Source organism: Carassius carassius, chromosome 22 (assembly GCF_963082965.1).
Source record: "Carassius carassius chromosome 22, fCarCar2.1, whole genome shotgun sequence".
NCBI lineage: Eukaryota > Metazoa > Chordata > Actinopteri > Cypriniformes > Cyprinidae > Carassius > Carassius carassius.
Genome location: NC_081776.1, coordinates 31398691 through 31423007, shown reverse-complemented (window position 1 = coordinate 31423007; position 24317 = coordinate 31398691). Strand labels below are relative to the sequence as shown.

Below are 24317 nucleotides of genomic sequence, written 5' to 3'. Positions count from 1 at the left end.
AACAGTTATTAACATTCAGTGTTTACATATCTGAGCAAGTAAATAAAATGTAATATCAATTTAAAAGAAAATCAACAAAATGTATACATTTTTTAATCAATAAAACTTAACACACAGTTCAATACAGTTCAAACAAGGCCACATACTTATAGTATTTTAATTAACAAATTGAAATACATGAAAATATTTAAATGTATAGATTCAACAACAACAACAATAATAAAATCTAAAGTTGTGGAGAACACAGAAAAAAAATATATTACACTACCACTTAAATGTTTTTGAACAGTAAGATTTTTAATTCTCACCAAGCCTGCCTTTATTTGGTCCAAAATACAGTAAAAGCAATAATATTGTTGAAATATTTTTACTAGTTAAAATAACTGCTTTCTATTTGAACATATAGTAAAATGTATTTTATTTCTGTGATGCTCCGCTGTATTTTCAGCATCATTTCTCCAGTCTTCAGTGTCACATGATCTTCAGAAATCAGAATAATGATTTACTGATCAAGAAAAAATATTATTATTATTATTATTATCAATATTTTAAACCCCCCAGGGATTCTTTAAATAGAAAGATCCAAAGATCTGCATTTATTTGAAATAAAAAGCTTTCTTAACAATATAGATTGTACCATTCTTTTGGGGGGAAAGAATGACAGAAATTAATGCCTTTTTTTTTTAGCAAGGATGATTTAAATTGATTAAAAGTGATGATAAAGATGAAAAATGTTGATGATGAAAATGTAAAAAAAAAAAAAAAAAAAAAAAAAAAAAAAAAATATATATATATATATATATATATATATATATATATATATATATATATATATATATATATATATATCAGATAAATGCTGTTCTTCTGAACTTTCTATTCATGTAAGAAACTGAAAAGATTGTACTCGGCTGTTTTCAACATAACATAACAACAACAGTAATAATAATAATAATAATTTTTTCTTGAGCAGTAAATCATCATTTTATTCTGATTTCTGAAGATCGTGTGACACTGAAGACTGGATGAATGATGCTGAAAATACAGCTGTGCATCACAGAAATAAATTACAGTATATATTCAAATATATAGCCTTCCTGATAATGTTCGGGGTTCAGACACACTCTCTCTGTTTAAATCTAGATTAAAAACACATCTCTTTCGCCAAGCATTCGAATAATGTATCTCTTAAATTGTGAGTGTAGTTGTATCTGATCAAATGTGCATTCTTATTCTTTAGCTTGGGTTAAACTAATTAATTTTACTCTGTTGGAACAGCAGCTATGCTAATGATGTCTCTATATGTGTCTCTGTTTCTGCTGGATTTACATCCCGTGGTAACTAGGATTTACACAAGCTCCAGTCTGGATCCAGAACACCTGAGAAGAGATGATGCTGACCCTCAGAGGACCCCAGATGATGCTGACCCTGAATCAACAACAGAACTAACAAATATTGCTACATGTGTGACTGCATCATATAATAATTATTAATTATTAATAAAATTAATAATGTTCATCGTCTGGCTGACTACGTCTTGTCCTGTCATACGTGCACAAACTGACAGTCACCACTTATAAGCTACTACTAAATATTGTAGAAACATAATTTTCTGTAAAGTTGCTTTGTAACAATTTGTATTGTAAAAAGCGCTATACAAATAAACTTGAATTGAATTGAATTGAAATAGAAAGCAGCTGATTTAAAATAGTAAGAATATTTAAAATGCTACAGTTTTTGCTGTACTTTGGATAAAATAAAGGCAGGCTTGGTGAGCAGAAGAAATTCTCAAAAAACATTAAAAATCTTACTGCTGAAAAACATTTGACTGGTAAGAGTAATTTAAATAAAATATTTATTTACGGAGTTTAATAATAGCCGTTACTAACATTTAGTGTTTACAAAACTGTGCAAGATAAAATAAAGCAAGTCAATACAATTAATTAACACACTAAAGTACAGTGTAAACAAGGCCAATACTTCTGATGTTTTATTTAACAAATGGAAATCAATTAAATAATTTAAAATTGTAGACTAAACAACAACAGCTACAATAATATTAATAATAATACAATTTGTGGAAGACACAGAAAATAAAACAAGCCTTCGACCTGTTTAAGAAGATCCTTGCTCCTATGTTGCGTTGCCAAGAGATGTTCAAGAGAGGCAGTTCTCAACAGATCTGTCCATCTATGGTCCAACACGAAGACCAGCCGTTCTGAGGGGTCCAGTGTGAGCTGAACGAGGGACGCAGTTATGGCAGATGGTGTGGTGTTCTACAGAAGATTAACAGCATTACTTTATTAAAATATAATGTCTTGGTGTTGTGTGCACATATGAGACAGACAGTTTACACACATAAGTGCCTGTATGAATTATTTATTTACCTGCATCCGGAAGAAACCCTTCCCTTCAGTGTCTGGTGTGATGTTATGGTGGAGTGAGACGGGTGGATGGGTCTTGACACAGCATGCATCATCTTAACATTCCTGAAATATAGATTCAAATTAAATATATCAAATGTACTTTATAATTCATTATATATATATATATATATATATATATATATATATATGTATGTATGTGTGTGTGTGTGTGTGTGTGTGTGTGTGTCTTTATTTTTACATTTTTTTTTATATTTTTTTATATTTGAATATATTTTCTAATCATTGTAATTTATTCCTGTTATGAAAAGCTGAATTTTCTGAATTATTACTCCAGTCTTCAGCATCACGTCAACCTTCCGAAAATAATGTGCTTTCATCATTGTAGTGACAATGATAATATCAACATTGATTACAATAAGAAATGTTTTGTGAGCAAATAATCATATAAATAATGATTTCTGGATCATATGACACACTAAAGAGTATAAATGATGCTGAAGAATTCAGCTTTGCATCACAGGAATAAAGTTAATTTAACATAGGAAATAGTTATTTTAAGTTGTACCACACAGTAAATGTTGACAATTTTATATATATATATTTATATATTTGCACTAAAGTCTTGAAAATCACATAACATTCAAAACAGTTGCTATAATTAATCACATAAGTATGATTATATGATAATATAATAAGTAATTAATTGTAAGTTTTTTTTTTGGTTTAGTTTTTTTAAAAGAAACACATAATTCACTTTACCTGCTTGTTGGGAGTTTGGCAGCGTATGTTGTTCAAACAAAACAATTTCGTGAAGAAATCTCCGATCGTAAAACGCGTCTCCTCTCCTTCAGAGCGAATGATTGACAGATGAGTATCTGCTGTTTGAATTCCCCGCCACGGAAGAAGCGAAACAGCGCCAGGAAATCTACGTGTGGCCACAAATATATTGCATCCGTAGTGTTAAGCACTACCATAGAGAATGAATGGGAAAAGTTAAGAGAAGTTAAGCTTAACTATTTTCGGCTCCCGCGCGAAAGGTCCCCAGTTCGAAACTGGGCGGGAACAGTGAATCTCTTTTTCACAATGGTTCAATTGGCATTCTGTTGAGGAACTCAATGCTACCGAAGCTTTGCGGCCAAGAGGCATGAATATTGTCAGCAAAGGTGTATTTGATGCAGAAATGAAAGAGCAGTCACTGTTTGACCTAAACCTAACCCACACTTGTGCCATTTCAAGCCTGCGTGGCTTTCTTCTGAGGAACACGAACGAAGATATTTGTCAGAGTGGCCCTCTGTTAGGCAGCAGCTCTACGTCACGAAGGCCTTTCTTTACACAGGTGTGAAGACAATTATTAAGCCACACTAGGCAGCAGTAACTGCCACACCGACAGACTCTGTACTTTAAACCAGGCAGTTTCAATGAACAGATGGATGGTGCACTCAAAGACAAAATATTTCGTATAATGTTAAAAACAATTAAATTAAATAACCTAAAAAAGAGCAAAAAAGTAATGGTCACAGAGCAATCCTTCAAACAACTGGAAAAATGCTTGGTTTGCCACTCAAAAAAAAGCTATTTGCAGACTGAAGAGCACAACGCAATCTGTAATTTTATTCGTGCTCCAAGAAGCGTGCGATGAAAAGGTCAGATACAACCTTGACTGCAGGTTTCCGTAGTGTAGAGGTTATCACATTCGCCTTACACGCGAAAGGTCCCCAGCTCGAAACTGGGCGGAAGCAGGTGGGGGCTTTTTTTCTTTCTGTGGTGAAATGGCTGTCTGGTAGGCAGGTGGTCCAAGCTGCAAACGCCTTAATTCCGAGGTAAGTTAAGGGAAATTATTTGGAAACTCGGCGTAGACTTCCACGCCGAATGAACTCTGTCCTGTTGTGTGTGGGATTTACACAGATTGCCTATTTGCTTTTGGGCACATCATTGTATAGATTATGGCAAAAGAGAACTAGTGTGGAAGTGGGGAGTTTCTGTAGTGTAGTGGTCATCACGTTCGCCTAACATGCGAAAGGTCCTCTGTTCGAAACCGAGCAGAAACAGCTGCTTCCTTTTGATGAAAAGTATGAACCCTTTTTAGCCGACTGTGGGCTTTAGAAGACATTACCTTTATGCACATTTTACAGAGACTTCAATTAAAAATGTTGGACTGTTTTAGAGGTAGGTAGGTTTCCGTAGTGTAGTGGTTATCACGTTCGCCTCACACGCGAAAGGTCCCCAGTTCGAAACTGGGCGGGAACAGTGAATCTCTTTTTCACAATGGTTCAATTGGCATTCTGTTGAGGAGGAACTCAATGCTACCGAAGCTTTGCGGCCAAGAGGCATGAATATAGTCAGCAAAGGTGTAGTTGATGCAGAAATGAAAGAGCAGTCACTGTTTGACCTAAACCTAACCCACACTTGTGCCATTTCAAGCCTGCGTGGCTTTCTTCTGAGGAACACGAACGAAGATATTTGTCAGAGTGGCCCTCTGTTAGGCAGCAGCTCTACGTCACGAAGACCTTTCTTTACACAGGTGTGAAGACAATTATTAAGCCACACTAGGCAGCAGTAACTGCCACACCGACAGACTCTGTACTTTAAACCAGGCAGTTTCAATGAACAGATGGATGGTGCACTCAAAGACAAAATATTTCGTATAATGTTAAAAACAATTAAATTAAATAACCTAAAAAAGAGCAAAAAAGTAATGGTCACAGAGCAATCCTTCAAACAACTGGAAAAATGCTTGGTTTGCCACTCAAAAAAAAGCTATTTGCAGACTGAAGAGCACAACGCAATCTGTAATTTTATTCGTGCTCCAAGAAGCGTGCGATGAAAAGGTCAGATACAACCTTGACTGCAGGTTTCCGTAGTGTAGAGGTTATCACATTCGCCTTACACGCGAAAGGTCCCCAGCTCGAAACTGGGCGGAAACAGGTGGGGGCTTTTTTTCTTTCTGTGGTGAAATGGCTGTCTGGTAGGCAGGTGGTCCAAGCTGCAAACGCCTTAATTCCGAGGTAAGTTAAGGGAAATTATTTGGAAACTCGGCATAGACTGCCACGCCGAATGAACTCTGTCCTGTTGTGTGTGGGATTTACACAGATTGCCTATTTGCTTTTGGGCACATCATTGTATAGATTATGGCGAAAGAGAACTAGTGTGGAAGTGGGGAGTTTCTGTAGTGTAGTGGTCATCACGTTCGCCTAACACGCGAAAGTTCCTCGGTTCGAAACCGAGCAGAAAGTATGAACCCTTTTTAGCCGACTGTGGGCTTTAGAAGACATTACCTTTATGCACATTTTACAGAGACTTCAATTAAAAATGTTGGACTGTTTTAGAGGTAGGTAGGTTTCCGTAGTGTAGTGGTTATCACGTTGGCCTCACACGCGAAAGGTCCCCAGTTCGAAACTGGGCGGGAGCAGTGAATCTCTTTTTCACAATGGTTCAATTGGCATTCTGTTGAGGAGGAACTCAATGCTACCGAAGCTTTGCGGCCAAGAGGCATGAATATAGTCAGCAAAGGTGTAGTTGATGCAGAAATGAAAGAGCAGTCACTGTTTGACCTAAACCTAACCCACACTCGTGCCATTTCAAGCCTGCGTAGCTTTCTTCTGAGGAACACGAAAGAAGATATTTGTCAGAGTGGCCCTCTGTTAGGCAGCAGCTCTACGTCACGAAGGCCTTTCTTTACACAGGTGTGAAGACAATTATTAAGCCACACTAGGCAGCAGTAACTGCCACACCGACAGACTCTGTACTTTAAACCAGGCAGTTTCAATGAACAGATGGATGGTGCACTCAAAGACAAAATATTTCGTATAATGTTAAAAACAATTAAATTAAATAACCTAAAAAAGAGCAAAAAAGTAATGGTCACAGAGCAATCCTTCAAACAACTGGAAAAATGCTTGGTTTGCCACTCAAAAAAAAGCTATTTGCAGACTGAAGAGCACAACGCAATCTGTAATTTTATTCGTGCTCCAAGAAGCGTGCGATGAAAAGGTCAGATACAACCTTGACTGCAGGTTTCCGTAGTGTAGAGGTTATCACATTCGCCTTACACGCGAAAGGTCCCCAGCTCGAAACTTGGCGGAAACAGGTGGGGGCTTTTTTTCTTTCTGTGGTGAAATGGCTGTCTGGTAGGCAGGTGGTCCAAGCTGCAAACGCCTTAATTCCGAGGTAAGTTAAGGGAAATTATTTGGAAACTCGGCGTAGACTGCCACGCCGAATGAACTCTGTCCTGTTGTGTGTGGGATTTACACAGATTGCCTATTTGCTTTTGGGCACATCATTGTATAGATTATGGCGAAAGAGAACTAGTGTGGAAGTGGGGAGTTTCTGTAGTGTAGTGGTCATCACATTCGCCTAACACACGAAAGGTCCTTGGTTCAAAACCGAGCAGAAAGTATGAACCCTTTTTAGCCGACTGTGGGCTTTAGAAGACATTACCTTTATGCACATTTTACAGAGACTTCAATTAAAAATGTTGGACTGTTTTAGAGGTAGGTAGGTTTCCGTAGTGTAGTGGTTATCACGTTGGCCTCACACGCGAAAGGTCCCCAGTTCGAAACTGGGCGGGAGCAGTGAATCTCTTTTTCACAATGGTTCAATTGGCATTCTGTTGAGGTGGAACTCAATGCTACCGAAGCTTTGCGGCCAAGAGGCATGAATATAGTCAGCAAAGGTGTAGTTGATGCAGAAATGAAAGAGCAGTCACTGTTTGACCTAAACCTAACCCACACTCGTGCCATTTCAAGCCTGCGTGGCTTTCTTCTGAGGAACACGAAAGAAGATATTTGTCAGAGTGGCCCTCTGTTAGGCAGCAGCTCTACATCACGAAGGCCTTTCTTTACACAGGTGTGAAGACAATTATTAAGCCACACTAGGCAGCAGTAACTGCCACACCGACAGACTCTGTACTTTAAACCAGGCAGTTTCAATGAACAGATGGATGGTGCACTCAAAGACAAAATATTTCGTATAATGTTAAAAACAATTAAATTAAATAAGCTAAAAAAGAGCAAAAAAGTAATGGTCACAGAGCAATCCTTCAAACAACTGGAAAAATGCTTGGTTTGCCAGGCTGTCTGGTAGGCAGGTGGTCCAAGCTGCAAACGCCTTAATTCCAAGGTAAGTTAAGGGAAATTATTTGGAAACTCGGCGTAGACTGCCACGCCGAATGAACTCTGTCCTGTTGTGTGTGGGATTTACACAGATTGCCTATTTGCTTTTGGGCACATCATTGTATAGATTATGGCGAAAGAGAACTAGTGTGGAAGTGGGGAGTTTCTGTAGTGTAGTGGTCATCACGTTCGCCTAACACGCGAAAGGTCCTCTGTTCGAAACCGAGCAGAAGCAGCTGCTTCCTTTTGATGAAAAGTATGAACCCTTTTTAGCCGACTGTGGGCTTTAGAAGACATTACCTTTATGCACATTTTACAGAGACTTCAATTAAAAATGTTGGACTGTTTTAGAGGTAGGTAGGTAGGTAGGTTTCCGTAGTGTAGTGGTTATCACGTTCGCCTCACACGCGAAAGGTCCCCAGTTCGAAACTGGGCGGGAACAGTGAACCTCTTTTTCACAATGGTTCAATTGGCATTCTGTTGAGGAGGAACTCAATGCTACCGAAGTTTTGCGGCCAAGAGGCATGAATATAGTCAGCAAAGGTGTAGTTGATGCAGAAATGAAAGAGCAGTCACTGTTTGACCTAAACCTAACCCACACTTGTGCCATTTCAAGCCTGCGTGGCTTTCTTCTGAGGAACACGAACGAAGATATTTGTCAGAGTGGCCCTCTGTTAGGCAGCAGCTCTACGTCACGAAGGCCTTTCTTTACACAGGTTTGAAGACAATTATTAAGCCACACTAGGCAGCAGTAACTGCCACACCGACAGACTCTGTACTTTAAACCAGGCAGTTTCAATGAACAGATGGATGGTGCACTCAAAGACAAAATATTTCGTATAATGTTAAAAACAATTAAATTAAATAACCTAAAAAAGAGCAAAAAAGTAATGGTCACAGAGCAATCCTTCAAACAACTGGAAAAATGCTTGGTTTGCCACTCAAAAAAAAGCTATTTGCAGACTGAAGAGCACAACGCAATCTGTAATTTTATTCGTGCTCCAAGAAGCGTGCGATGAAAAGGTCAGATACAACCTTGACTGCAGGTTTCCGTAGTGTAGAGGTTATCACATTCGCCTTACACGCGAAAGGTCCCCAGCTCGAAACTGGGCGGAAACAGGTGGGGGCTTTTTTTCTTTCTGTGGTGAAATGGCTGTCTGGTAGGCAGGTGGTCCAAGCTGCAAACGCCTTAATTCCGAGGTAAGTTAAGGGAAATTATTTGGAAACTCGGCGTAGACTGCCACGCCGAATGAACTCTGTCCTGTTGTGTGTGGGATTTACACAGATTGCCTATTTGCTTTTGGGCACATCATTGTATAGATTATGGCGAAAGAGAACTAGTGTGGAAGTGGGGAGTTTCTGTAGTGAAGTGGTCATCACGTTCGCCTAACACGTGAAAGGTCCTCTGTTCGAAACCGAGCAGAAACAGCTGCTTCCTTTTGATGAAAAGTATGAACCCTTTTTAGCCGACTGTGGGCTTTAGAAGACATTACCTTTATGCACATTTTACAGAGACTTCAATTAAAAATGTTGGACTGTTTTAGAGGTAGGTAGGTTTCCGTAGTGTAGTGGTTATCACGTTCGCCTCACACGCGAAGGGTCCCCAGTTCGAAACTGGGCGGGAACAGTGAATCTCTTTTTCACAATGGTTCAATTGGCATTCTGTTGAGGAGGAACTCAATGCTACCGAAGTTTTGCGGCCAAGAGGCATGAATATAGTCAGCAAAGTTGTAGTTGATGCAGAAATGAAAGAGCAGTCACTGTTTGACCTAAACCTAACCCACACTTGTGCCATTTCAAGCCTGCGTGGCTTTCTTTTGAGGAACACGAACGAAGATATTTGTCAGAGTGGCCCTCTGTTAGGCAGCAGCTCTACGTCACGAAGGCCTTTCTTTACACAGGTGTGAAGACAATTATTAAGCCACACTAGGCAGCAGTAACTGCCACACCGACAGACTCTGTACTTTAAACCAGGCAGTTTCAATGAACAGATGGATGGTGCACTCAAAGACAAAATATTTCGTATAATGTTAAAAACAATTAAATTAAATAACCTAAAAAAGAGCAAAAAAGTAATGGTCACAGAGCAATCCTTCAAACAACTGGAAAAATGCTTGGTTTGCCACTCAAAAAAAAGCTATTTGCAGACTGAAGAGCACAACGCAATCTGTAATTTTATTCGTGCTCCAAGAAGCGTGCGATGAAAAGGTCAGATACAACCTAGACTGCAGGTTTCCGTAGTGTAGAGGTTATCACATTCGCCTTACACGCGAAAGGTCCCCAGCTCGAAACTGGGCGGAAACAGGTGGGGGCTTTTTTTCTTTCAGTGGTGAAATGGCTGTCTGGTAGGCAGGTGGTCCAAGCTGCAAACGCCTTAATTCCGAGGTAAGTTAAGGGAAATTATTTGGAAACTCGGCGTAGACTGCCACGCCGAATGAACTCTGTCCTGTTGTGTGTGGGATTTACACAGATTGCCTATTTGCTTTTGGGCACATCATTGTATAGATTATGGCGAAAGAGAACTAGTGTGGAAGTGGGGAGTTTCTGTAGTGTAGTGGTCATCACGTTCGCCTAACACGCGAAAGGTCCTCGGTTCGAAACCGAGCAGAAAGTATGAACCCTTTTTAGCCGACTGTGGGCTTTAGAAGACATTACCTTTATGCACATTTTACAGAGAGTTCAATTAAAAATGTTGGACTGTTTTAGAGGTAGGTAGGTTTCCGTAGTGTAGTGGTTATCACGTTCGCCTCACACGCGAAAGGTCCCCAGTTCGAAACTGGGCGGGAACAGTGAACCTCTTTTTCACAATGGTTCAATTGGCATTCTGTTGAGGAGGAACTCAATGCTACCGAAGTTTTGCGGCCAAGAGGCATGAATATAGTCAGCAAAGGTGTAGTTGATGCAGAAATGAAAGAGCAGTCACTGTTTGACCTAAACCTAACCCACACTTGTGCCATTTCAAGCCTGCGTGGCTTTCTTCTGAGGAACACGAACGAAGATATTTGTCAGAGTGGCCCTCTGTTAGGCAGCAGCTCTACGTCACGAAGGCCTTTCTTTACACAGGTTTGAAGACAATTATTAAGCCACACTAGGCAGCAGTAACTGCCACACCGACAGACTCTGTACTTTAAACCAGGCAGTTTCAATGAACAGATGGATGGTGCACTCAAAGACAAAATATTTCGTATAATGTTAAAAACAATTAAATTAAATAACCTAAAAAAGAGCAAAAAAGTAATGGTCACAGAGCAATCCTTCAAACAACTGGAAAAATGCTTGGTTTGCCACTCAAAAAAAAGCTATTTGCAGACTGAAGAGCACAACGCAATCTGTAATTTTATTCGTGCTCCAAGAAGCGTGCGATGAAAAGGTCAGATACAACCTTGACTGCAGGTTTCCGTAGTGTAGAGGTTATCACATTCGCCTTACACGCGAAAGGTCCCCAGCTCGAAACTGGGCGGAAACAGGTGGGGGCTTTTTTTCTTTCTGTGGTGAAATGGCTGTCTGGTAGGCAGGTGGTCCAAGCTGCAAACGCCTTAATTCCGAGGTAAGTTAAGGGAAATTATTTGGAAACTCGGCGTAGACTGCCACGCCGAATGAACTCTGTCCTGTTGTGTGTGGGATTTACACAGATTGCCTATTTGCTTTTGGGCACATCATTGTATAGATTATGGCGAAAGAGAACTAGTGTGGAAGTGGGGAGTTTCTGTAGTGAAGTGGTCATCACGTTCGCCTAACACGTGAAAGGTCCTCTGTTCGAAACCGAGCAGAAACAGCTGCTTCCTTTTGATGAAAAGTATGAACCCTTTTTAGCCGACTGTGGGCTTTAGAAGACATTACCTTTATGCACATTTTACAGAGACTTCAATTAAAAATGTTGGACTGTTTTAGAGGTAGGTAGGTTTCCGTAGTGTAGTGGTTATCACGTTCGCCTCACACGCGAAGGGTCCCCAGTTCGAAACTGGGCGGGAACAGTGAATCTCTTTTTCACAATGGTTCAATTGGCATTCTGTTGAGGAGGAACTCAATGCTACCGAAGTTTTGCGGCCAAGAGGCATGAATATAGTCAGCAAAGTTGTAGTTGATGCAGAAATGAAAGAGCAGTCACTGTTTGACCTAAACCTAACCCACACTTGTGCCATTTCAAGCCTGCGTGGCTTTCTTTTGAGGAACACGAACGAAGATATTTGTCAGAGTGGCCCTCTGTTAGGCAGCAGCTCTACGTCACGAAGGCCTTTCTTTACACAGGTGTGAAGACAATTATTAAGCCACACTAGGCAGCAGTAACTGCCACACCGACAGACTCTGTACTTTAAACCAGGCAGTTTCAATGAACAGATGGATGGTGCACTCAAAGACAAAATATTTCGTATAATGTTAAAAACAATTAAATTAAATAACCTAAAAAAGAGCAAAAAAGTAATGGTCACAGAGCAATCCTTCAAACAACTGGAAAAATGCTTGGTTTGCCACTCAAAAAAAAGCTATTTGCAGACTGAAGAGCACAACGCAATCTGTAATTTTATTCGTGCTCCAAGAAGCGTGCGATGAAAAGGTCAGATACAACCTAGACTGCAGGTTTCCGTAGTGTAGAGGTTATCACATTCGCCTTACACGCGAAAGGTCCCCAGCTCGAAACTGGGCGGAAACAGGTGGGGGCTTTTTTTCTTTCAGTGGTGAAATGGCTGTCTGGTAGGCAGGTGGTCCAAGCTGCAAACGCCTTAATTCCGAGGTAAGTTAAGGGAAATTATTTGGAAACTCGGCGTAGACTGCCACGCCGAATGAACTCTGTCCTGTTGTGTGTGGGATTTACACAGATTGCCTATTTGCTTTTGGGCACATCATTGTATAGATTATGGCGAAAGAGAACTAGTGTGGAAGTGGGGAGTTTCTGTAGTGTAGTGGTCATCACGTTCGCCTAACACGCGAAAGGTCCTCGGTTCGAAACCGAGCAGAAAGTATGAACCCTTTTTAGCCGACTGTGGGCTTTAGAAGACATTACCTTTATGCACATTTTACAGAGAGTTCAATTAAAAATGTTGGACTGTTTTAGAGGTAGGTAGGTTTCCGTAGTGTAGTGGTTATCACTTTGGCCTCACACGCGAAAGGTCCCCAGTTCGAAATTGGGCGGGAACAGTGAATCTCTTTTTCACAATGGTTCAATTGGCATTCTGTTGAGGAGGAACTCAATGCTACCGAAGCTTTGCGGCCAAGAGGCATGAATATAGTCAGCAAAGGTGTAGTTGATGCAGAAATGAAAGAGCAGTCACTGTTTGACCTAAACCTAACCCACACTCGTGCCATTTCAAGCCTGCGTGGCTTTCTTCTGAGGAACACGAAAGAAGATATTTGTCAGAGTGGTCCTCTGTTAGGCAGCAGCTCTACGTCACGAAGGCCTTTCTTTACACAGGTGTGAAGAAAATTATTAAGCCACACTAGGCAGCAGTAACTGCCACACCGACAGACTCTGTACTTTAAACCAGGCAGTTTCAATGAACAGATGGATGGTGCACTCAAAGACAAAATATTTCGTATAATGTTAAAAACAATTAAATTAAATAACCTAAAAAAGAGCAAAAAAGTAATGGTCACAGAGCAATCCTTCAAACAACTGGAAAAATGCTTGGTTTGCCAGGCTGTCTGGTAGGCAGGTGGTCCAAGCTGCAAACGCCCTTAATTCCGAGGTAAGTTAAGGGAAATTATTTGGAAACTCGGCGTAGACTGCCACGCCGAATGAACTCTGTCCTGTTGTGTGTGGGATTTACACAGATTGCATATTTGCTTTTGGGCACATCATTGTATAGATTATGGCGAAAGAGAACTAGTGTGGAAGTGGGGAGTTTCTGTAGTGTAGTGGTCATCACGTTCGCCTAACACGCGAAAGGTCCTCTGTTCGAAACCGAGCAGAAACAGCTGCTTCCTTTTGATGAAAAGTATGAACCCTTTTTAGCCGACTGTGGGCTTTAGAAGACATTACCTTTATGCACATTTTACAGAGACTTCAATTAAAAATGTTGGACTGTTTTAGAGGTAGGTAGGTAGGTAGGTAGGTAGGTTTCCGTAGTGTAGTGGTTATCACGTTCGCCTCACACGCGAAAGGTCCCCAGTTCGAAACTGGGCGGGAACAGTGAACCTCTTTTTCACAATGGTTCAATTGGCATTCTGTTGAGGAGGAACTCAATGCTACCGAAGTTTTGCGGCCAAGAGGCATGAATATAGTCAGCAAAGGTGTAGTTGATGCAGAAATGAAAGAGCAGTCACTGTTTGACCTAAACCTAACCCACACTTGTGCCATTTCAAGCCTGCGTGGCTTTCTTCTGAGGCACACTAACGAAGATATTTGTCAGAGTGGCCCTCTGTTAGGCAGCAGCTCTACGTCACGAAGGCCTTTCTTTACACAGGTGTGAAGACAATTATTAAGCCACACTAGGCAGCAGTAACTGCCACACCGACAGACTCTGTACTTTAAACCAGGCAGTTTCAATGAACAGATGGATGGTGCACTCAAAGACAAAATATTTCGTATAATGTTAAAAACAATTAAATTAAATAACCTAAAAAAGAGCAAAAAAGTAATGGTCACAGAGCAATCCTTCAAACAACTGGAAAAATGCTTGGTTTGCCACTCAAAAAAAAGCTATTTGCAGACTGAAGAGCACAACGCAATCTGTAATTTTATTCGTGCTCCAAGAAGCGTGCGATGAAAAGGTCAGATACAACCTTGACTGCAGGTTTCCGTAGTGTAGAGGTTATCACATTCGCCTTACACGCGAAAGGTCCCCAGCTCGAAACTTGGCGGAAACAGGTGGGGGCTTTTTTTCTTTCTGTGGTGAAATGGCTGTCTGGTAGGCAGGTGGTCCAAGCTGCAAACGCCTTAATTCCGAGGTAAGTTAAGGGAAATTATTTGGAAACTCGGCGTAGACTGCCACGCCGAATGAACTCTGTCCTGTTGTGTGTGGGATTTACACAGATTGCCTATTTGCTTTTGGGCACATCATTGTATAGATTATGGCGAAAGAGAACTAGTGTGGAAGTGGGGAGTTTCTGTAGTGTAGTGGTCATCACATTCGCCTAACACACGAAAGGTCCTTGGTTCAAAACCGAGCAGAAAGTATGAACCCTTTTTAGCCGACTGTGGGCTTTAGAAGACATTACCTTTATGCACATTTTACAGAGACTTCAATTAAAAATGTTGGACTGTTTTAGAGGTAGGTAGGTAGGTAGGTTTCCGTAGTGTAGTGGTTATCACGTTGGCCTCACACGCGAAAGGTCCCCAGTTCGAAACTGGGCGGGAGCAGTGAATCTCTTTTTCACAATGGTTCAATTGGCATTCTGTTGAGGTGGAACTCAATGCTACCGAAGCTTTGCGGCCAAGAGGCATGAATATAGTCAGCAAAGGTGTAGTTGATGCAGAAATGAAAGAGCAGTCACTGTTTGACCTAAACCTAACCCACACTCGTGCCATTTCAAGCCTGCGTGGCTTTCTTCTGAGGAACACGAAAGAAGATATTTGTCAGAGTGGCCCTCTGTTAGGCAGCAGCTCTACGTCACGAAGGCCTTTCTTTACACAGGTGTGAAGACAATTATTAAGCCACACTAGGCAGCAGTAACTGCCACACCGACAGACTCTGTACTTTAAACCAGGCAGTTTCAATGAACAGATGGATGGTGCACTCAAAGACAAAATATTTCGTATAATGTTAAAAACAATTAAATTAAATAAGCTAAAAAAGAGCAAAAAAGTAATGGTCACAGAGCAATCCTTCAAACAACTGGAAAAATGCTTGGTTTGCCAGGCTGTCTGGTAGGCAGGTGGTCCAAGCTGCAAACGCCCTAATTCCAAGGTAAGTTAAGGGAAATTATTTGGAAACTCGGCGTAGACTGCCACGCCGAATGAACTCTGTCCTGTTGTGTGTGGGATTTACACAGATTGCCTATTTGCTTTTGGGCACATCATTGTATAGATTATGGCGAAAGAGAACTAGTGTGGAAGTGGGGAGTTTCTGTAGTGTAGTGGTCATCACGTTCGCCTAACACGCGAAAGGTCCTCGGTTCGAAACCGAGCAGAAACAGCTGCTTCCTTTTGATGATATGAACCCTTTTTAGCCGACTGTGGGCTTTAGAAGACATTACCTTTATGCACATTTTACAGAGCCTTCAATTAAAAATGTTGGACTGTTTGAGGGAGGTAGGTAGGTAGGCTTCCGTAGTGTAGTGGTTATCACGTTCGCCTCACACGCGAAAGGTCCCCAGTTCGAAACTGGGCGGGAACAGTGAATCTCTTTTTCACAATGGTTCAATTGGCATTCTGTTGAGGAGGAACTCAATGCTACCGAAGCTTTGCGGCCAAGAGTCATGAATATAGTCAGCAAAGGTGTAGTTGATGCAGAAATGAAAGAGCAGTCACTGTTTGACCTAAACCTAACCCACACTCGTGCCATTTCAAGCCTGCGTGGCTTTCTTCTGAGGAACACGAAAGAAGATATTTGTCAGAGTGGCCCTCTGTTAGGCAGCAGCTCTACGTCACGAAGGCCTTTCTTTTCACAGGTGTGAAGACAATTATTAAGCCACACTAGGCAGCAGTAACTGCCACACCGACAGACTCTGTACTTTAAACCAGGCAGTTTCAATGAACAGATGGATGGTGCACTCAAAGACAAAATATTTCGTATAACGTTAAAAACAATTAAATTAAATAACCTAAAAAAGAGCAAAAAAGTAATGGTCACAGAGAAATCCTTCAGACAACTGGAAAAATGCTTGGTTTGCCACTCAAAAAAAAGCTATTTGCAGACTGAAGAGCACAATGCAATCTGTAATTTTATACGTGCTCCAAGAAGCGTGCGATGAAAAGGTCAGATCCAACCTTGACTTCAGGTTTCCGTAGTGTAGAGGTTATCACATTCGCCTTACACGCGAAAGGTCCCCAGCTCGAAACTGGGCGGAAACAGGTGGGGGCTTTTGTTCTTTCTGTGGTGAAATGGCTGTCTGGTAGGCAGGTGGTCCAAGCTGCAAACCCCCTTAATTCCAAGGTAAGTTAAGGGAAATTATTTGGAAACTCGGCATAGACTGCCACGCCGAATGAACTCTGTCCTGTTGTGTGTGGGATTTACGCAGATTGCCTATTTGCGTTTGGGCACATCATTGTATAGATTATGGCGAAAGAGAACTAGTGTGGAAGTGGGGAGTTTCTGTAGTGTAGTGGTCATCACGTTCGCCTAACACGCGAAAGGTCCTCGGTTCGAAACCGAGCAGAAACCGCTGCTTCCTTTTGATGAAAAGTATGAACCCTTTTTAGCCGACTGTGGGCTTTAGAAGACATTACCTTTATGCACATTTTACAGAGCCTTCAATAAAAAATGTTGGACTGTTTGAGAGAGGTAGGTAGGTTTCCGTAGTGTAGTTGTTTTCACGTTCTCCTCACACGCGAAAGGTCCCCAGTTCGAAACTGGGCGGAAACAGGTGGGGGCTTTTGTTCTTTCTTTGGTGAAATGGCTGTCTGGTAGGCAGGTGGTCCAAGCTGCAAACGCCTTAATTCCGAGGTAAGTTAAGGGGAATTATTTGGAAACTCGGCATAGACTGCCACGCCGAATGCACTCTGTCCTGTTGTGTGTGGGATTTACGCAGATTGCCTATTTGCGTTTGGGCACATCATTGTATAGATTATGGCGAAAGAGAACTAGTGTGGAAGTGGGGAGTTTCTGTAGTGTAGTGGTCATCACGTTCGCCTAACACGCGAAAGGTCCTCGTTGCGAAACCGAGCAGAAACAGCTGCTTCCTTTTGATGAAAAGTATGAACCCTTTTTAGCCGACTGTGGACTTTAGAAGACATTACCTTTATGCACATTTTACAGAGCCTTCAATTAAAAATGTTGGACTGTTTGAGGGAGGTAGGTTTCCGTAGTGTAGTGGTTATCACGTTCGCCTCACACGCGAAAGGTCCCCTGTTCGAAACTGGGCGGGAACAGTGAATCTCTTTTTCACAATGGTTCAATTGGCATTCTGTTGAGGAGGAACTCAACGCTACCGAAGCTTTGCGGCCAAGAGGCATGAATATAGTTAGCAAAGGTGTAGTTGATGCAGAAATGAAAGAGCAGTCACTGTTTGACCTAAACCTAACCCACACTCGTGCCATTTCAAGCCTGCGTGGCTTTCTTCTGAGGAACACGAAAGAAGATATTTGTCAGAGTGGCCCTCTGTTAAGCAGCAGCTCTACGTCACGAAGGCCTTTCTTTACACAGGTGTGAAGACAATTATTAAGCCACACTAGGCAGCAGTAACTGCCACACCGACAGACTCTGTACTTTAAACCAGGCATTTTCAATGAACAGATGGATGGTGCACTCAAAGACAAAATATTTTGTATAACGTTAAAAACAATTATATTAAATAACCTAAAAAAGAGCAAAAAAGTAATGGTCACAGAGCAATCCTTCAGACAACTGGAAAAATGCTTGGTTTGCCACTCAAAAAAAAACTATTTGCAGACTGAAGAGCACAACGCAATCTCTAATTTTATTCGTGCTCCAAGAAGCGTGCGATGAAAAGGTCAGATCCAACCTTGACTGCAGGTTTCCGTAGTGTAGAGGTTATCACATTCGCCTTACACGCGAAAGGTCCCCAGCTTGAAACTGGGCGGAAACAGGTGGGGGCTTTTGTTCTTTCTTTGGTGAAATGGCTGTCTGGTAGGCAGGAGGTCCAAGCTGCAAACGCCTTAATTCCGAGGTAAGTTAAGGGAAATTATTTGGAAACTCGGCATAGACTGCCACGCCGAATGAACTCTGTCCTGTTGTGTGTGGGATTTACGCAGATTGCCTATTTGCGTTTGGGCACATCATTGTATAGATTATGGCGAAAGAGAACTAGTGTGGAAGTGGGGAGTTTCTGTAGTGTAGTGGTCATCACGTTCGCCTAACACGCGAAAGGTCCTCTGTTCGAAACCGAGCAGAAACAGCTGCTTCCTTCTGATGATATGAACTCTTTTTAGCCGACTGTGGGCTTTAGAAGACATTACCTTTATGCACATTTTACAGAGCCTTCAATTAAAAATGTTGGACTGTTTGAGAGAGGTAGGTAGGTTTCCGTAGTGTAGTGGTTATCACGTTCTCCTCACACGCGAAAGGTCCCCAGTTCGAAACTGGGCGGAAACAGGTGGGGGCTTTTGTTCTTTCTTTGGTGAAATGGCTGTCTGGTAGGCAGGTGGTCCAAGCTGCAAACGCCTTAATTCCGAGGTAAGTTAAGGGAAATTATTTGGAAACTCGGCATAGACTGCCACGCCGAATGAACTCTGTCCTGTTGTGTGTGGGATTTACGCAGATTGCCTATTTGCGTTTGGGCACATCATTGTATAGATTATGGCGAAAGAGAACTAGTGTGGAAGTGGGGAGTTTCTGTAGTGTAGTGGTCATCACGTTCGCCTAACACTCAAAAGGTCCTCGGTTCGAAACCGAACAGAAACAGCTGCTTCCTTTTGATGAAAAGTATGAACCCTTTTTAGCCGACTGTGGACTTTAGAAGACATTACCTTTATGCACATTTTACAGAGCCTTCAATTAAAAATGTTGGACTCTTTAAGGGAGGTAGGTTTCCGTAGTGTAGTGGTTATCACGTTCGCCTCACACGCGAAAGGTCCCCAGTTCGAAACTGGGCGGGAACAGTGAATCTCTTTTTCACAATGGTTCAATTGGCATTCTGTTGAGGAGGAACTCAACGCTACCGAAGCTTTGCGGCCAAGAGGCATGAATATAGTCAGCAAAGGTGTAGTTGATGCAGAAATGAAAGAGCAGTCACTGTTTGACCTAAACCTAACCCACACTCGTGCCATTTCAAGCCTGCGTGGCTTTCTTCTGAGGAACACGAAAGAAGATATTTGTCAGAGTGGCCCTCTGTTAGGCAGCAGCTCTACGTCACGAAGGTCTTTCTTTACACAGGTGTGAAGACAATTATTAAGCCACACTAGGCAGCAGTAACTGCCACACCGACAGACTCTGTACTTTAAACCAGGCAGTTTCAATGAACAGATGGATGGTGCACTCAAAGACAAAATATTTCGTATAACGTTAAAAACAATTAAATTAAATAACCTAAAAAAGAGCAAAAAAGTAATGGTCACAGAGAAATCCTTCAGACAACTGGAAAAATGCTTGGTTTGCCACTCAAAAAAAAGCTATTTGCAGACTGAAGAGCACAATGCAATCTGTAATTTTATACGTGCTCCAAGAAGCGTGCGATGAAAAGGTCAGATCCAACCTTGACTTCAGGTTTCCGTAGTGTAGAGGTTATCACATTTGCCTTACACGCGAAAGGTCCCCAGCTCGAAACTGGGCGGAAACAGGTGGGGGCTTTTGTTCTTTCTGTGGTGAAATGGCTGTCTGGTAGGCAGGTGGTCCAAGCTGCAAACACCTTAATTCCAAGATAAGTTAAGGGAAATTATTTGGAAACTCGGCATAGACTGCCACGCCGAATGAACTCTGTCCTGTTGTGTGTGGGATTTACGCAGATTGCCTATTTGCGTTTGGGCACATCATTGTATAGATTATGGCGAAAGAGAACTAGTGTGGAAGTGGGGAGTTTCTGTAGTGTAGTGGTCATCTCGTTCGCCTAACACGCAAAAGGTCCTCGGTTCGAAACCGAGCAGAAACAGCTGCTTCCTTTTGATGAAAAGTATGAACCCTTTTTAGCCGACTGTGGGCTTTAGAAGACATTACCTTTATGCACATTTTACAGAGCCTTCAATTAAAAATGTTGGACTGTTTGAGGGAGGTAGGTAGGTAGGTAGGTAGGTTTCCGTAGCGTAGTGGTTATCACGTTCTCCTCACATGTGAAAGGTCCCCAGTTCGAAACTGGGCGGAAACAGGTGGGGGCTTTTGTTCTTTCTTTGGTGAAATGGCTGTCTGGTAGGCAGGTGGTCCAAGCTGCAAACGCCTTAATTCCGAGGTAAGTTAAGGGAAATTATTTGGAAACTCGGCATAGACTGCCACGCCGAATGAACTCTGTCCTGTTGTGTGTGGGATTTACGCAGATTGCCTATTTGCGTTTGGGCACATCATTGTATAGATTATGGCGAAAGAGAACTAGTGTGGAAGTGGGGAGTTTCTGTAGTGTAGTGGTCATCACGTTCGCCTAACACGCGAAAGGTCCTCGTTTCGAAACCGAGCAGAAACAGCTGCTTCCTTTTGATGAAAAGTATGAACCCTTTTTAGCCGACTGTGGGCTTTAGAAGACATTACCTTTATGCACATTTTACAGAGCCTTCAATTAAAAATGTTGGACTCTTTAAGGGAGGTAGGTTTCCGTAGTGTAGTGGTTATCACGTTCGCCTCACACGCGAAAGGTCCCCAGTTCGAAACTGGGCGGGAACAGTGAATCTCTTTTTCACAATGGTTCAATTGGCATTCTGTTGAGGAGGAACTCAACGCTACCGAAGCTTTGCGGCCAAGAGGCATGAATATAGTCAGCAAAGGTGTAGTTGATGCAGAAATGAAAGAGCAGTCACTGTTTGACCTAAACCTAACCCACACTCGTGCCATTTCAAGCCTGCGTGGCTTTCTTCTGAGGAACACGAAAGAAGATATTTGTCAGAGTGGCCCTCTGTTAGGCAGCAGCTCTACGTCACGAAGGTCTTTCTTTACACAGGTGTGAAGACAATTATTAAGCCACACTAGGCAGCAGTAACTGCCACACCGACAGACTCTGTACTTTAAACCAGGCAGTTTCAATGAACAGATGGATGGTGCACTCAAAGACAAAATATTTCGTATAACGTTAAAAACAATTAAATTAAATAACCTAAAAAAGAGCAAAAAAGTAATGGTCACAGAGAAATCCTTCAGACAACTGGAAAAATGCTTGGTTTGCCACTCAAAAAAAAGCTATTTGCAGACTGAAGAGCACAATGCAATCTGTAATTTTATACGTGCTCCAAGAAGCGTGCGATGAAAAGGTCAGATCCAACCTTGACTTCAGGTTTCCGTAGTGTAGAGGTTATCACATTTGCCTTACACGCGAAAGGTCCCCAGCTCGAAACTGGGCGGAAACAGGTGGGGGCTTTTGTTCTTTCTGTGGTGAAATGGCTGTCTGGTAGGCAGGTGGTCCAAGCTGCAAACACCTTAATTCCAAGATAAGTTAAGGGAAATTATTTGGAAACTTGGCATAGACTGCCACGCCGAATGAACTCTGTCCTGTTGTGTGTGGGATTTACGCAGATTGCCTATTTGCGTTTGGGCACATCATTGTATAGATTATGGCGAAAGAGAACTAGTGTGGAAGTGGGGAGTTTCTGTAGTGTAGTGGTCATCACGTTCGCCTAACACGCAAAAGGTCCTCGGTTCGAAACCGAGCAGAAACAGCTGCTTCCTTTTGATGAAAAGTATGAACCCTTTTTAGCCGACTGTGGGCTTTAGAAGACATTACCTTTATGCACATTTTACAGAGCCTTCAATTAAAAATGTTGGACTGTTTCGAGAGGTAGGTAGGTTTCCGTAGTGTAGTGGTTATCACATTTGCCTCACACGCGAAAGGTCCCCAGTTCGAAACTGGGCGGGAACAGTGAATCTCTTTTTCACAATGGTTCAATTGGCATTCTGTTGAGGAGGAACTCAATGCTACCGAAGCTTTGCGGCCAAGAGGCATGAATATAGTCAGCAAAGGTGTAGTTGATGCAGAAATGAAAGAGCAGTCACTGTTTGACCTAAACCTAACCCACACTCGTGCCATTTCAAGCCTGCGTGGCTTTCTTCTGAGGAACACGAAAGAAGATATTTGTCAGAGTGGCCCTCTGTTAGGCAGCAGCTCTACGTCACGAAGGCCTTTCTTTACACAGGTGTGAAGACAATTATTAAGCCACACTAGGCAGCAGTAACTGCCACACCGACAGACTCTGTACTTTAAACCAGGCATTTTCAATGAACAGATGGATGGTGCACTCAAAGACAAAATATTTCGTATAACGTTAAAAACAATTATATTAAATAACCTAAAAAAGAGCAAAAAAGTAATGGTCACAGAGCAATCCTTCAGACAACTGGAAAAATGCTTGGTTTGCCACTCAAAAAAAAACTATTTGCAGACTGAAGAGCACAACGCAATCTGTAATTTTATTCGTGCTCCAAGAAGCGTGCGATGAAAAGGTCAGATCCAACCTTGACTGCAGGTTTCCGTAGTGTAGAGGTTATCACATTCGCCTTACACGCGAAAGGTCCCCAGCTTCAATCTGGGCGGAAACAGGTGGGGGCTTTTGTTCTTTCTTTGGTGAAATGGCTGTCTGGTAGGCAGGTGGTCCAAGCTGCAAACGCCTTAATTCCGAGGTAAGTTAAGGGAAATTATTTGGAAACTCGGCATAGACTGCCACGCCGAATGAACTCTGTCCTGTTGTGTGTGGGATTTACGCAGATTGCCTATTTGCGTTTGGGCACATCATTGTATAGATTATGGCGAAAGAGAACTAGTGTGGAAGTGGGGAGTTTCTGTAGTGTAGTGGTCATCACGTTCGCCTAACACGCGAAAGGTCCTCGGTTCGAAACCGAGCAGAAACAGCTGCTTCCTTTTGATGAAAAGTATGAACCCTTTTTAGCTGACTGCGGGCTTTAGAAGACATTACCTTTATGCACATTTTACAGAGCCTTCAATTAAAAATGTTGGACTGTTTGGAGAGGTAGGTAGGTTTCCGTAGTGTAGTGGTTATCACGTTCGCCTCACACGCGAAAGGTCCCCAGTTCGAAACTGGGCGGGAACAGTGAATCTCTTTTTCACAATGGTTCAATTGGCATTCTGTTGAGGAGGAACTCAATGCTACCGAAGCTTTGCGGCCAAGAGGCATGAATATAGTCAGCAAAGGTGTAGTTGATGCAGAAATGAAAGAGCAGTCACTGTTTGACCTAAACCTAACCCACACTCGTGCCATTTCAAGCCTGCGTGGCTTTCTTCTGAGGAACACGAAAGAAGATATTTGTCAGAGTGGCCCTCTGTTAGGCAGCAGCTCTACGTCACGAAGGTCTTTCTTTACACAGGTGTGAAGACAATTATTAAGCCACACTAGGCAGCAGTAACTGCCACACCGACAGACTCTGTACTTTAAACCAGGCAGTTTCAATGAACAGATGGATGGTGCACTCAAAGACAAAATATTTAGTATAACGTTAAAAACAATTAAATTAAATAACCTAAAAAAGAGCAAAAAAGTAATGGTCACAGAGAAATCCTTCAGACAACTGGAAAAATGCTTGGTTTGCCACTCAAAAAAAAGCTATTTGCAGACTGAAGAGCACAATGCAATCTGTAATTTTATACGTGCTCCAAGAAGCGTGCGATGAAAAGGTCAGATCCAACCTTGACTTCAGGTTTCCGTAGTGTAGAGGTTATCACATTCGCCTTACACGCGAAAGGTCCCCAGCTCGAAACTGGGCGGAAACAGGTGGGGGCTTTTGTTCTGTCTGTGGTGAAATGGCTGTCTGGTAGGCAGGTGGTCCAAGCTTCAAACGCCTTAATTCCAAGGTAAGTTAGGGGAAACTCGGCATAGACTGCCACGCCGAATGAACTCTGTCCTGTTGTGTGTGGGATTTACGCAGATTGCCTATTTGCGTTTGGGCACATCATTGTATAGATTATGGCGAAAGAGAACTAGTGTGGAAGTGGGGAGTTTCTGTAGTGTAGTGGTCATCACGTTCGCCTAACACGCGAAAGGTCCTCGGTTCGAAACCGAGCAGAAACAGCTGCTTCCTTTTGATGAAAAGTATGAACCCTTTTTAGCCGACTGTGGGCTTTAGAAGACATTACCTTTATGCACATTTTACAGAGCCTTCAATAAAAAATGTTGGACTGT

General features: G+C 42.2%; 40 non-coding genes across 40 annotated transcripts; all 40 read left to right on the top strand.

The window, feature by feature from the left end:
• The first annotated feature begins 4053 nt into the window (after nucleotides 1-4053).
• trnav-uac (transfer RNA valine (anticodon UAC)) lies at nucleotides 4054-4126 on the top strand. Its single transcript has one exon. It is a non-coding gene; the product is annotated as a tRNA-Val (tRNA).
• Nucleotides 4127-4362: 236 nt separating this feature from the next.
• Nucleotides 4363-4435, top strand: trnav-aac (transfer RNA valine (anticodon AAC)). Its single transcript has one exon. It is a non-coding gene; the product is annotated as a tRNA-Val (tRNA).
• A 126-nt stretch (nucleotides 4436-4561) lies between these two features.
• Nucleotides 4562-4634, top strand: trnav-cac (transfer RNA valine (anticodon CAC)). Its single transcript has one exon. It is a non-coding gene; the product is annotated as a tRNA-Val (tRNA).
• Nucleotides 4635-5238: 604 nt separating this feature from the next.
• trnav-uac (transfer RNA valine (anticodon UAC)) lies at nucleotides 5239-5311 on the top strand. The gene has a single exon. It is a non-coding gene; the product is annotated as a tRNA-Val (tRNA).
• Nucleotides 5312-5723: 412 nt separating this feature from the next.
• trnav-cac (transfer RNA valine (anticodon CAC)) lies at nucleotides 5724-5796 on the top strand. The gene has a single exon. It is a non-coding gene; the product is annotated as a tRNA-Val (tRNA).
• Nucleotides 5797-6885: 1089 nt separating this feature from the next.
• On the top strand, nucleotides 6886-6958 carry trnav-cac (transfer RNA valine (anticodon CAC)). The gene has a single exon. It is a non-coding gene; the product is annotated as a tRNA-Val (tRNA).
• A 702-nt stretch (nucleotides 6959-7660) lies between these two features.
• Nucleotides 7661-7733, top strand: trnav-aac (transfer RNA valine (anticodon AAC)). The gene has a single exon. It is a non-coding gene; the product is annotated as a tRNA-Val (tRNA).
• Nucleotides 7734-7867: 134 nt separating this feature from the next.
• On the top strand, nucleotides 7868-7940 carry trnav-cac (transfer RNA valine (anticodon CAC)). The gene has a single exon. It is a non-coding gene; the product is annotated as a tRNA-Val (tRNA).
• A 604-nt stretch (nucleotides 7941-8544) lies between these two features.
• Nucleotides 8545-8617, top strand: trnav-uac (transfer RNA valine (anticodon UAC)). The gene has a single exon. It is a non-coding gene; the product is annotated as a tRNA-Val (tRNA).
• Nucleotides 8618-9052: 435 nt separating this feature from the next.
• Nucleotides 9053-9125, top strand: trnav-cac (transfer RNA valine (anticodon CAC)). Its single transcript has one exon. It is a non-coding gene; the product is annotated as a tRNA-Val (tRNA).
• Nucleotides 9126-9729: 604 nt separating this feature from the next.
• Nucleotides 9730-9802, top strand: trnav-uac (transfer RNA valine (anticodon UAC)). The gene has a single exon. It is a non-coding gene; the product is annotated as a tRNA-Val (tRNA).
• A 236-nt stretch (nucleotides 9803-10038) lies between these two features.
• Nucleotides 10039-10111, top strand: trnav-aac (transfer RNA valine (anticodon AAC)). The gene has a single exon. It is a non-coding gene; the product is annotated as a tRNA-Val (tRNA).
• A 103-nt stretch (nucleotides 10112-10214) lies between these two features.
• trnav-cac (transfer RNA valine (anticodon CAC)) lies at nucleotides 10215-10287 on the top strand. Its single transcript has one exon. It is a non-coding gene; the product is annotated as a tRNA-Val (tRNA).
• Nucleotides 10288-10891: 604 nt separating this feature from the next.
• On the top strand, nucleotides 10892-10964 carry trnav-uac (transfer RNA valine (anticodon UAC)). Its single transcript has one exon. It is a non-coding gene; the product is annotated as a tRNA-Val (tRNA).
• A 435-nt stretch (nucleotides 10965-11399) lies between these two features.
• On the top strand, nucleotides 11400-11472 carry trnav-cac (transfer RNA valine (anticodon CAC)). The gene has a single exon. It is a non-coding gene; the product is annotated as a tRNA-Val (tRNA).
• Nucleotides 11473-12076: 604 nt separating this feature from the next.
• trnav-uac (transfer RNA valine (anticodon UAC)) lies at nucleotides 12077-12149 on the top strand. Its single transcript has one exon. It is a non-coding gene; the product is annotated as a tRNA-Val (tRNA).
• A 236-nt stretch (nucleotides 12150-12385) lies between these two features.
• trnav-aac (transfer RNA valine (anticodon AAC)) lies at nucleotides 12386-12458 on the top strand. Its single transcript has one exon. It is a non-coding gene; the product is annotated as a tRNA-Val (tRNA).
• Nucleotides 12459-13337: 879 nt separating this feature from the next.
• Nucleotides 13338-13410, top strand: trnav-aac (transfer RNA valine (anticodon AAC)). The gene has a single exon. It is a non-coding gene; the product is annotated as a tRNA-Val (tRNA).
• A 142-nt stretch (nucleotides 13411-13552) lies between these two features.
• trnav-cac (transfer RNA valine (anticodon CAC)) lies at nucleotides 13553-13625 on the top strand. Its single transcript has one exon. It is a non-coding gene; the product is annotated as a tRNA-Val (tRNA).
• Nucleotides 13626-14722: 1097 nt separating this feature from the next.
• Nucleotides 14723-14795, top strand: trnav-cac (transfer RNA valine (anticodon CAC)). The gene has a single exon. It is a non-coding gene; the product is annotated as a tRNA-Val (tRNA).
• Nucleotides 14796-15497: 702 nt separating this feature from the next.
• trnav-aac (transfer RNA valine (anticodon AAC)) lies at nucleotides 15498-15570 on the top strand. The gene has a single exon. It is a non-coding gene; the product is annotated as a tRNA-Val (tRNA).
• Nucleotides 15571-15698: 128 nt separating this feature from the next.
• trnav-cac (transfer RNA valine (anticodon CAC)) lies at nucleotides 15699-15771 on the top strand. The gene has a single exon. It is a non-coding gene; the product is annotated as a tRNA-Val (tRNA).
• Nucleotides 15772-16375: 604 nt separating this feature from the next.
• trnav-uac (transfer RNA valine (anticodon UAC)) lies at nucleotides 16376-16448 on the top strand. The gene has a single exon. It is a non-coding gene; the product is annotated as a tRNA-Val (tRNA).
• Nucleotides 16449-16685: 237 nt separating this feature from the next.
• Nucleotides 16686-16758, top strand: trnav-aac (transfer RNA valine (anticodon AAC)). The gene has a single exon. It is a non-coding gene; the product is annotated as a tRNA-Val (tRNA).
• Nucleotides 16759-17392: 634 nt separating this feature from the next.
• trnav-cac (transfer RNA valine (anticodon CAC)) lies at nucleotides 17393-17465 on the top strand. The gene has a single exon. It is a non-coding gene; the product is annotated as a tRNA-Val (tRNA).
• A 604-nt stretch (nucleotides 17466-18069) lies between these two features.
• Nucleotides 18070-18142, top strand: trnav-uac (transfer RNA valine (anticodon UAC)). Its single transcript has one exon. It is a non-coding gene; the product is annotated as a tRNA-Val (tRNA).
• A 236-nt stretch (nucleotides 18143-18378) lies between these two features.
• Nucleotides 18379-18451, top strand: trnav-aac (transfer RNA valine (anticodon AAC)). Its single transcript has one exon. It is a non-coding gene; the product is annotated as a tRNA-Val (tRNA).
• Nucleotides 18452-18575: 124 nt separating this feature from the next.
• Nucleotides 18576-18648, top strand: trnav-cac (transfer RNA valine (anticodon CAC)). The gene has a single exon. It is a non-coding gene; the product is annotated as a tRNA-Val (tRNA).
• Nucleotides 18649-19081: 433 nt separating this feature from the next.
• On the top strand, nucleotides 19082-19154 carry trnav-cac (transfer RNA valine (anticodon CAC)). Its single transcript has one exon. It is a non-coding gene; the product is annotated as a tRNA-Val (tRNA).
• A 604-nt stretch (nucleotides 19155-19758) lies between these two features.
• trnav-uac (transfer RNA valine (anticodon UAC)) lies at nucleotides 19759-19831 on the top strand. The gene has a single exon. It is a non-coding gene; the product is annotated as a tRNA-Val (tRNA).
• Nucleotides 19832-20589: 758 nt separating this feature from the next.
• Nucleotides 20590-20662, top strand: trnav-aac (transfer RNA valine (anticodon AAC)). The gene has a single exon. It is a non-coding gene; the product is annotated as a tRNA-Val (tRNA).
• Nucleotides 20663-20786: 124 nt separating this feature from the next.
• Nucleotides 20787-20859, top strand: trnav-cac (transfer RNA valine (anticodon CAC)). Its single transcript has one exon. It is a non-coding gene; the product is annotated as a tRNA-Val (tRNA).
• A 604-nt stretch (nucleotides 20860-21463) lies between these two features.
• trnav-uac (transfer RNA valine (anticodon UAC)) lies at nucleotides 21464-21536 on the top strand. Its single transcript has one exon. It is a non-coding gene; the product is annotated as a tRNA-Val (tRNA).
• A 236-nt stretch (nucleotides 21537-21772) lies between these two features.
• On the top strand, nucleotides 21773-21845 carry trnav-aac (transfer RNA valine (anticodon AAC)). Its single transcript has one exon. It is a non-coding gene; the product is annotated as a tRNA-Val (tRNA).
• Nucleotides 21846-21972: 127 nt separating this feature from the next.
• Nucleotides 21973-22045, top strand: trnav-cac (transfer RNA valine (anticodon CAC)). Its single transcript has one exon. It is a non-coding gene; the product is annotated as a tRNA-Val (tRNA).
• Nucleotides 22046-22649: 604 nt separating this feature from the next.
• trnav-uac (transfer RNA valine (anticodon UAC)) lies at nucleotides 22650-22722 on the top strand. The gene has a single exon. It is a non-coding gene; the product is annotated as a tRNA-Val (tRNA).
• Nucleotides 22723-22958: 236 nt separating this feature from the next.
• Nucleotides 22959-23031, top strand: trnav-aac (transfer RNA valine (anticodon AAC)). Its single transcript has one exon. It is a non-coding gene; the product is annotated as a tRNA-Val (tRNA).
• A 127-nt stretch (nucleotides 23032-23158) lies between these two features.
• trnav-cac (transfer RNA valine (anticodon CAC)) lies at nucleotides 23159-23231 on the top strand. The gene has a single exon. It is a non-coding gene; the product is annotated as a tRNA-Val (tRNA).
• A 604-nt stretch (nucleotides 23232-23835) lies between these two features.
• On the top strand, nucleotides 23836-23908 carry trnav-uac (transfer RNA valine (anticodon UAC)). The gene has a single exon. It is a non-coding gene; the product is annotated as a tRNA-Val (tRNA).
• A 225-nt stretch (nucleotides 23909-24133) lies between these two features.
• Nucleotides 24134-24206, top strand: trnav-aac (transfer RNA valine (anticodon AAC)). Its single transcript has one exon. It is a non-coding gene; the product is annotated as a tRNA-Val (tRNA).
• The last annotated feature ends 111 nt before the right edge of the window (nucleotides 24207-24317 follow it).